At 42.2% G+C, this 7,985-nt stretch overlaps 1 long non-coding RNA gene across 1 annotated transcript; it reads right to left on the reverse strand.

Annotated features, from left to right (window-relative positions):
* Positions 1-698: 698 nt before the first annotated feature.
* Positions 699-1,702, reverse strand: LOC137593260 (uncharacterized). Its single transcript, XR_011035103.1, has 4 exons — positions 1,581-1,702; positions 1,383-1,468; positions 1,146-1,266; positions 699-1,031 (listed from the first exon to the last, which is right to left on the reverse strand). It is a non-coding gene; the product is annotated as an uncharacterized lncRNA (long non-coding RNA).
* Between the last annotated feature and the right edge of the window lie 6,283 nt (positions 1,703-7,985).

Genomic DNA, 7,985 nt, shown 5'->3' on the forward strand with positions numbered 1-7,985 from the left:
TTTAGGCTTTTCAGTTGGTTTATCGCCAAAAGAATGCTCCTGTCACACACATAAATGTGCTCTTATCTATAGGCATTCCATGTTTAATTCTCTGTGTCTTTTAGTCAAATAATACATAATTGATAAAAAGAAAAAGAAATTAACAGGAAATTGAAGAAGAGAAAGGTGGTCAAATATTTTCTGTTACTGATTGTTCCTATTGCTTAACATTCTGGTGCAATTCAGAGTGACATTTACTCTCCATTGAAGGATCAACACTTTCTCATCTTTTTTTAACAGAGCAAGCTGGACAGTCCATCACATCCAATGTACAGATAGACGCTCAGTGAACACCAGCGGTTCTTTCTGTGGCATTCATATGCAACTGTATGTTTTGATGTCCTCCTCATGTATTTCCAGCTATTTGTTACAGAAGTTTATCCAATTCGCTTTCAATGAAATACAGACAACAGATAAAAAATGGTTTCTTTGGACCTCCAGATTAGGAGGGCAGATTTGAACATACAAATACAACGTTAGAGGTGGGTGTTGTTCACAAGTGAATCATGTTGAATATTAGAATGTTCACCACTAAAATGATCTAAGAAATAACTTTGTATTTTTAAGTAATAAAGATGACCAAATGAAATGTATATTGTACGTTTTTATTGCCCGCTGTGGTGATGGTGAGTTACACACACTCTGAAATGATTCTAGCAGATGGAGTCACTGCTCTGTCACCCTGGATAGCTGGCAGGTGGACAGGGTCATCATCGGGGTGTTCAGTTTGTGGGGTAGGGTGCTGTTCTCCTCTGATAGCGGCAATACTACTATGAAGAACAGAACTGCATCACAGGTCCTCTCAGGAATCATCCTGAGGTGTTATGGACACTGGAAACGGCCTCTCAGCAGAACTATGGTCATCTCCACCCGGGCTCTCGTCCTGCAGTGAACCCATTTGAAGTTCTATTGGGGACCTGGGTTAGTAAGGGGTCAGCAGCCTCGGTTGGGCATGGGTAACCCCTGTCCCCCAGAAAACAACCATCAGACTCCTGTGATGGAAAGTAGATTCATTAGAGTGGATTAAACGACGGAGACAAGTGAATTATTGTGCTAATCTTTAGTTACTGCATTAGTCTGTTGCTCAGGTGAGACTCATCATACACCTGTGAGTCAGGAACCGATCAGGACCACTCCATCTCCACATCAGTATGCTATGCTTGCTCTGAAGGGTTCTGTTGGGTGTCTGTTAAAGCTCTTTGAACTGCCTGCTGAAGTGATTAGGCGCTATTTAAATAAAGGTGGAAAATGTAGTTTGCAGCATCACATATGATCTGGACAGATGTTAATTTATTTATGATGCGGTCTTTAACGTGTAGAAACAGTAGTCAATGTATTTGTACCTGCATATATTTGCTGTGAATGGACATCCTCTTCACATCATCACCTTCATTATGTGAGGGAGCCTTGATGGGAATGTGGGTACCATCTATGGCAGCAAATTACATTGGGACATCCGAAAGAAATTAATGTCTGGGATTGCAGCACAATATCATTAAGAGAACATACTTTCAAATTAATCAGATTTCTACATCATTCACCTGCAATCCTGTGGAACTCCTCCTTGATGATCCTGACGGTTTTCTCTCCAGGGAAACAGAAGAACTGGGGTAAAAGTTTAAAGGCGAGGCGCACTGAGCATCTCCCACATTATATATGAAAATTACCGTTTGCAAATAAAAAATGAAAAAGTGAACGGAGTGCTACACGCAGCGCTGCTGCAGATGTGACGATGGATGTGTGTGTGTGTGTGTGTGTTTGTGTGTGTGTGTGTGTGTGTGTGTGGATCAGTATGATCAGTATGATCGGTACCGATCATAAAGAGAACTGTCTGGATATGACGGGACATCTGAACGTGATACAAACATATTTAATTCTCTGTGAATGAATGCTGAAACTCCATCAAGGGGCTCCACGTCAAACGGACATGACATGTTCGCCTCTAAAACACCTCTAAAATACAGAGTTATTTATAAAACCTTACTTCGGTCAGACTCTCTGTCTCACAGAACCAGGAAATGAAGCCGCACGAGCGGCGGTGAAAGGGGGCGGAGTCAAAATAAACCCTGGGTTTGTGGAATAAAACCTGCTCCCGACCAGGTTTTGTTCAGAGAGTCTGTTACTGTGGTAACGAACCCAGAGGTTCACTTTACCTCGCTACATGAAACAAGCCACGGTTACTGCTCTAACTGTGGGTTAAGTTACCCCCCTTTGTGAAACCGAGAACCGTGATTTCAGGGTTAACTTACTCTGGGTCACCACTGCACCTGCTTTGTGACATGGCCCCTCCTCCAGACCAGGCTAGCTTCAGAGTCTGTGGTAACAAACCAAGAGGTTTACGTTCTGACACAGGCTAGGTTTACTCCTCTGACTCTGGGTTAAGTTACCTCCCTTTGTGACACCGCAAGCCCTTGTTTTCCCTGATTTCAGGGTTAACTTACCCAGGTTTTCCACTAAACCAGCTTTGTGAAACGGACCCAGTATGCGCTCTCCACCTCATCCAGTAATGAACGGAACTGGCGGTGATTTAAACCTCTTGCCATTATTTTATTGACAATCTGAATGACAACATTCATGACCTCTGTGCATTCTGGAGGAAAACTTTGCGCGCACAATGCCTCTTGGTGCAGGATGCAATGAAACGTCAGCAGCTTTCTATCCACTGATTTCTGCAGCAAAGCCACGAAGCCCCTGTGCGCTCCAGTCATACTCGGTGCCCCATCGGTAGCCACCGACATGAGGTGGGTTGTTTTTATTTCTTTGGCTCGTAAACAATCAAGCACAGCCTCACAGATGTCCTCCCCGTGTCTGGCATTTTAGTGGTATCAGCTCAACCATTTCTTCCTGTGGTCCAGCAGAATTCACATCGGAAGAACAGCACTATTTGTTCAATGTCACTTTTGTCTTTGGACTCATCACAGGCGATTGAATACACTGCTGCTGAATTAATGTCTTTGATTTGCTGTTTTGTGATATTTTCTGCCATTTTTATGGTTCTGTCTTTGACAGTCTTCGCATTTCTCTGATTTTCTGCACAATTTCGTCTTTGTTTTTAAAGTCCGCAAATAGGTGTTCTGAAATCTTAAGGAATGATTCTTTCATGTATTCTCCATCTGTGAACGGTTTCCCATGCCTGCCTATTTCCTGAGCAGCCACAAAGCTTGCATATGTAGTTGAATTTGCAGACCACTTCTTGAATTGATTTTTCGTCCGGTCAGCCTTCTTCATCAGTTCCGAAACAGCTTTTTTTCCTCTCTTCTCCCTCTGAATATTTTTCAGCAAAGGCTCTGGGTGTATTGTTAAAATGTCTTGCCACATTTGACCGTTTATTGTTAGCCAGTTTTACTCCACAAATTAGGCATACTGGTAGGCCACTCTCGTCCGAGGTAAATGCAAATGAATCTGCCCAGGCATCATTGAATGTTTTATTTTCTTGAGATATTTTTCTTTTCTTGCATTTCTCCATTGGCCTTGCCGGGGTTGAAAGTCGCAACAAATAGACGGCGTTTCGGCAGGTATACTGGCTTCCGCAGTGTGACATTTATTTTGAGCGACGAAAAATAAAATAAATTTATTTAGAATTTATTTTCCAAGCCACTCAGAGCCGCATTATAAGGATGAAAGAGCCGCATGAGGCTCCGGAGCCGCGTGTTGCCGACTGCTGCCCTATGAGATTAGAGTGTATAAAGATGTTACCATCCCTTGTGTTTCGTCTTATACTGTGCTGTACTGTCTGACGTACTGTCTGTGTTGTACTGCTTGTTGCACTGCCTGTGTAATCCTGCCTGTGTTGTCCTGCCTGTGTTGTACTGCATGTGTTGTCCTGCCTGTGTTGTACTGCCTATGCTGTCCTGCCTGTGTGTCCTGCCTGTGTTGTACTGCCTGTGTTGTCCCGTGTTGTACTACCTGTGTTGTTCTGCCTGTTGTACTGTCTACCGTGGGTCAGAGAGGACTGCAATTTCATCTGTGCTGTATGTCATGCATATATGGTACATTTGACAATAAAGCTTACTTTGACTTTGACTTTGACTTTGACATCCGCCCTCTGGATTGTCGGTAGCATAAAGCCGGCTATCAACTCACTAATTCAATTCAGGCATGTCCACTCTAGATCTGTGCGCACTCACATAAAAAGGGCGGAGGTTGCTGCATGCGACCAATCGCAAACATGCAACAAACCGGCCTGAGCCGCATATTTCACAACACAGGAAATAATAATTAATACATGCGAGCAATACAAATCAATAATCCAGGCAAAATGCAACACAGTTGCAGCTGCCAAACGGCGCAAGGATCGCTGGCACAAAATCGCCAACTGTCAATGCGGAAGTTAGTGCCACTATAATATTACTTCCCCACTATAACTGCACTTGTATATCTGACTACAGTAACATTTGTGTGTTCCACAAATGTATGTGTGTACGACATTTTTCGTTATGGTATGTGATTGTAGCCCCCGCGACTTTTATGAATAGCTCTACATACTGTGTTCTTCCCGAGGTTTTCGGCATCGCCAACAGAATACATAAAAGTACCTATGAATGAATGAATCAATCCATGATTTACTTAAACAACAAATTGATTGATGGCATTTTATCTGTGGCTTGCTTGTAACCCATCCAACGAAGGATTTAAGGACATCATAATAATTACAAACATCACTAAGAAATATATTAACTGTGGCAAAGAACCTCAGTGCAATGCACACTGTCTGCGGGACTGTCAGCGCATGGTTGTGGTGCGTTACATTACTGATGTAAGGCTCCAGCAGCTGACAGATGTAATTTAACCCCTCTCCCCAAAGCCTGTACCTTTCATACAGTTCAGGCAATTTGAACGGATTACAGCGATCTCTAAATATTCTTTCGCGCCTGAGCGCTCTTCGCACAAGCTGTGCACCAAGATCCACCAGGTTCTCATAAAACGGACAGCCCATTTTCCAAGAGAACTGATTGGTCAGTAGGTGGGGCTGTTATACCTGCTGAGCTCTTATCCTACTCCTACTCTTAATTTATCTTACTCCGGAGCAGGTTAGGTGTTCAGCATAGGTTACCGTGACAACGTAGCCTGATAGAAAGTCAGCCACCTTTATGGTACCGAAAAGCCAGGGTTAAGCCTGAAGTTATCTCGCTAAGCCGTAATCCAGCTTTATGGTACAGGCCTCTGGTGAATGGGGCGCTTAGTGTTTCAGGTCAGGTCTAGGTTCAGCAACAGTGTGTGTTCAAAGAATGAGATCAGCTGATTACCTGAAAATACTGAATGACTGAATGGCCAGGTTATTCCATCAATGGATTATTTCTTCTCCAAAGGCACGGGCATGTTCCAAGATGACAATGTCAGGATTCATTGGGCTAAAATTCTGAGGGAGAGGTTCAGGGAGCATGAGACATCATTTTCATACATGGATTGGCCACCACAGAGTCCAGACCTTAAACTCGTTGAAATTCTTTGAAAGAAGAATCTCAGTGAGTGCTGGAGATGGCTTTACATAGTGGTCAGATCCCATCATCATAAATGCAAGATCTTGATGAAAAATATGACAAAAATATCACATCACTGGATGGAAATAACTCTTGTGATATTGCATTAACTCATCAAAACAATATCGCAGTTAATGCATGCTGTAATCAAAGCTAAATGCAGTTCAACAAAATATGAGTGGGTGTGACTTTTTTGACGGCGACATTTTTTTTGGCCAGGCAGTGTATTAGTAAGTGTCAATCAGTGTGCAGCGTGCGCATCATCAGTTATCACCGATGTCGTGCCTGCGCTGCGGCAGCTGTTTTGTCATTTGATCATTTGTCAGCCGCAACAAGAGTAAACTAGACAATTAGTTACAAAGATTACTGTTTATACAAGTTTTCAGCATTTATACTGAGTTAAACTAAAAAGTTAACAAGTATCGAGCTACAGATTTAAATTCACTCTTCAAACATGGGTTTTGCTGAGTTTTGTCAACAATGCAAATGGGGAAACCCATTTACATTGTTGGCAGCAAAAGGTCACTTTAAAAGCTAATGGTTATACACATCTTTTTAAAACTTTATAACTGGAATCTGCGGGAGTTCATGGAATTTTGTGTAAAAATGTGTTTGTGTGATTTCAGATGTTGTAAAAAAGAGACACGGCTGTGTTGGAACTGAAACACAAGTAATTGGATGTGTGATTCGTTGGTTCAACCTCGCAGCTGACAGGGAGCTCCAGAGGCGTCCTGGTACTTCAAATGAGGACCCACCATTTCCAAGTTAAGCAATGTTGTCATGTTTGGTTTTCATTTTTTCCTATCATCAGTATCATTCATGATATTCTTTTGTAATTGATTGCCCAGAGAGATGTGACAGTAAGATGCTTTGGATACAATTTATGGTTGCGTTTCATTTTTCAATTTACAGTATGTTTTGGCCTCTTTTCTGATGAGTCTCACTGATAATTGATAACTCTCAGCTGTAACAAAGCTATTATGCTGCTACACAGGACAGTTTAACCAGAAACTCATAGTGTGGGTTAAAGGATATAGCCAAATACATTTTCAAGTCTTGACTATATTGAATGATTTTATGCCTCTTAATAAAGGCAGACTGGTTAAGGGAAGTATTCAAGCTTTTTCAGAACAACGTTAATGTTGGTCAGCTAGATTTTGGATATTTATTTTGGTAGTTATGGCCAAATGTGCCATTTTGAATAAAGAATCTGGGCCAGATGAGCCGCTTCATGAACAGTTCCGGACCGGGTTGGCACCTGGTGAGCCGCTTCATGAACACTCCAGGTCCGTCGTGTTGTGCAAGTGGACTTCGTTCTGGGCCCTGTTTGTGGTGGCGTAACTAGGGCGGTTCCGGGCTGAAGTGAAAAGGCTATCAGGGTATGCATTTTTGTTGTGTCTTAGATGATGTAGGAGCCAACATCTTTGTACATCATGGGCTGCAACATTCTGTGTAAGTGGTTTCAAGGTTTTCAAGGGACATGAGTGTTGCATGTTTAGGATCTGCATTTTGAGCAGGCTATAATTTCTCAGTTAATATTGTCATCATGAGGATTAACAGACTCTCTTCTCTGTTGAAGGATTACTTGTGTTTGTGGTTTGAGAACAGGCTGAGAATGCTGCTGGCATTATGGGTGACAGATTTACAAGGATAATCTCCACCAAGGGTTTAACAACAATTTGCAGAGCGAGTTATCTCTTTATCCTGCTGTATCGAAGTCTAACGGAGGACTTATAGAGTTCCACCATGACTAATGCAGATGATGAATGATCATGAACTTCATAGTGGGTACTAAAAGCTTGCTAATGGTTGTTAAGTCAAACCTACTGAAAAACAAAGAGAGCTTATTCCACACTTGGAAGTGTAATAACACAGATTTCATATTGTACTGGGATTTCCTCTTCTGTTGGTGGCTATTTTCTGACATTGGATCTACTTTATTTTCATTATCAGTGATGCATATCAAGAACAAAAAGTGTGATGGTGTGGTCTGGGGCTACTTAGAGATAATTTGTGTGGCTCAAAATGAGGAGGAATGTTTTATCTGTGTGGGAGGTTTGGCAACAATTATGACTAACCAATCAATTTTCCTTTAATTTCTCTCTTTCAGCCATAATATGGCTTTGAATTTAACAACAGCGTCACTCACATGTTGGCTTGGAAGTTAATAGAATAACTGTGGGCAATGCCCAGAGAATAAAAATATATAATTACTGTCAGGATTTGCAGTTGCTTCTCTCTCTCTCCCTCTTCTGAGTCCCTCATAGTTTCCACCTACCTGGGTGTGGCTGTTGCTGGCAGCAGAGCAGCACACCTGTGACTAATCTCCAATCTCCAGACCTTCATGAGGACCAGTTTTCCACCATTCATCGCCAGTTCGTTTGTACTGCTTATCAGTACCCACACCTTGGCTCTCTTGAACTTGCACCTTGACTTTTTGACAACTCTGTTCTCTCCGTGTTCCAG

Source organism: Antennarius striatus, chromosome 3 (assembly GCF_040054535.1).
Source record: "Antennarius striatus isolate MH-2024 chromosome 3, ASM4005453v1, whole genome shotgun sequence".
NCBI classification, from domain to species: Eukaryota; Metazoa; Chordata; class Actinopteri; order Lophiiformes; family Antennariidae; genus Antennarius; species Antennarius striatus.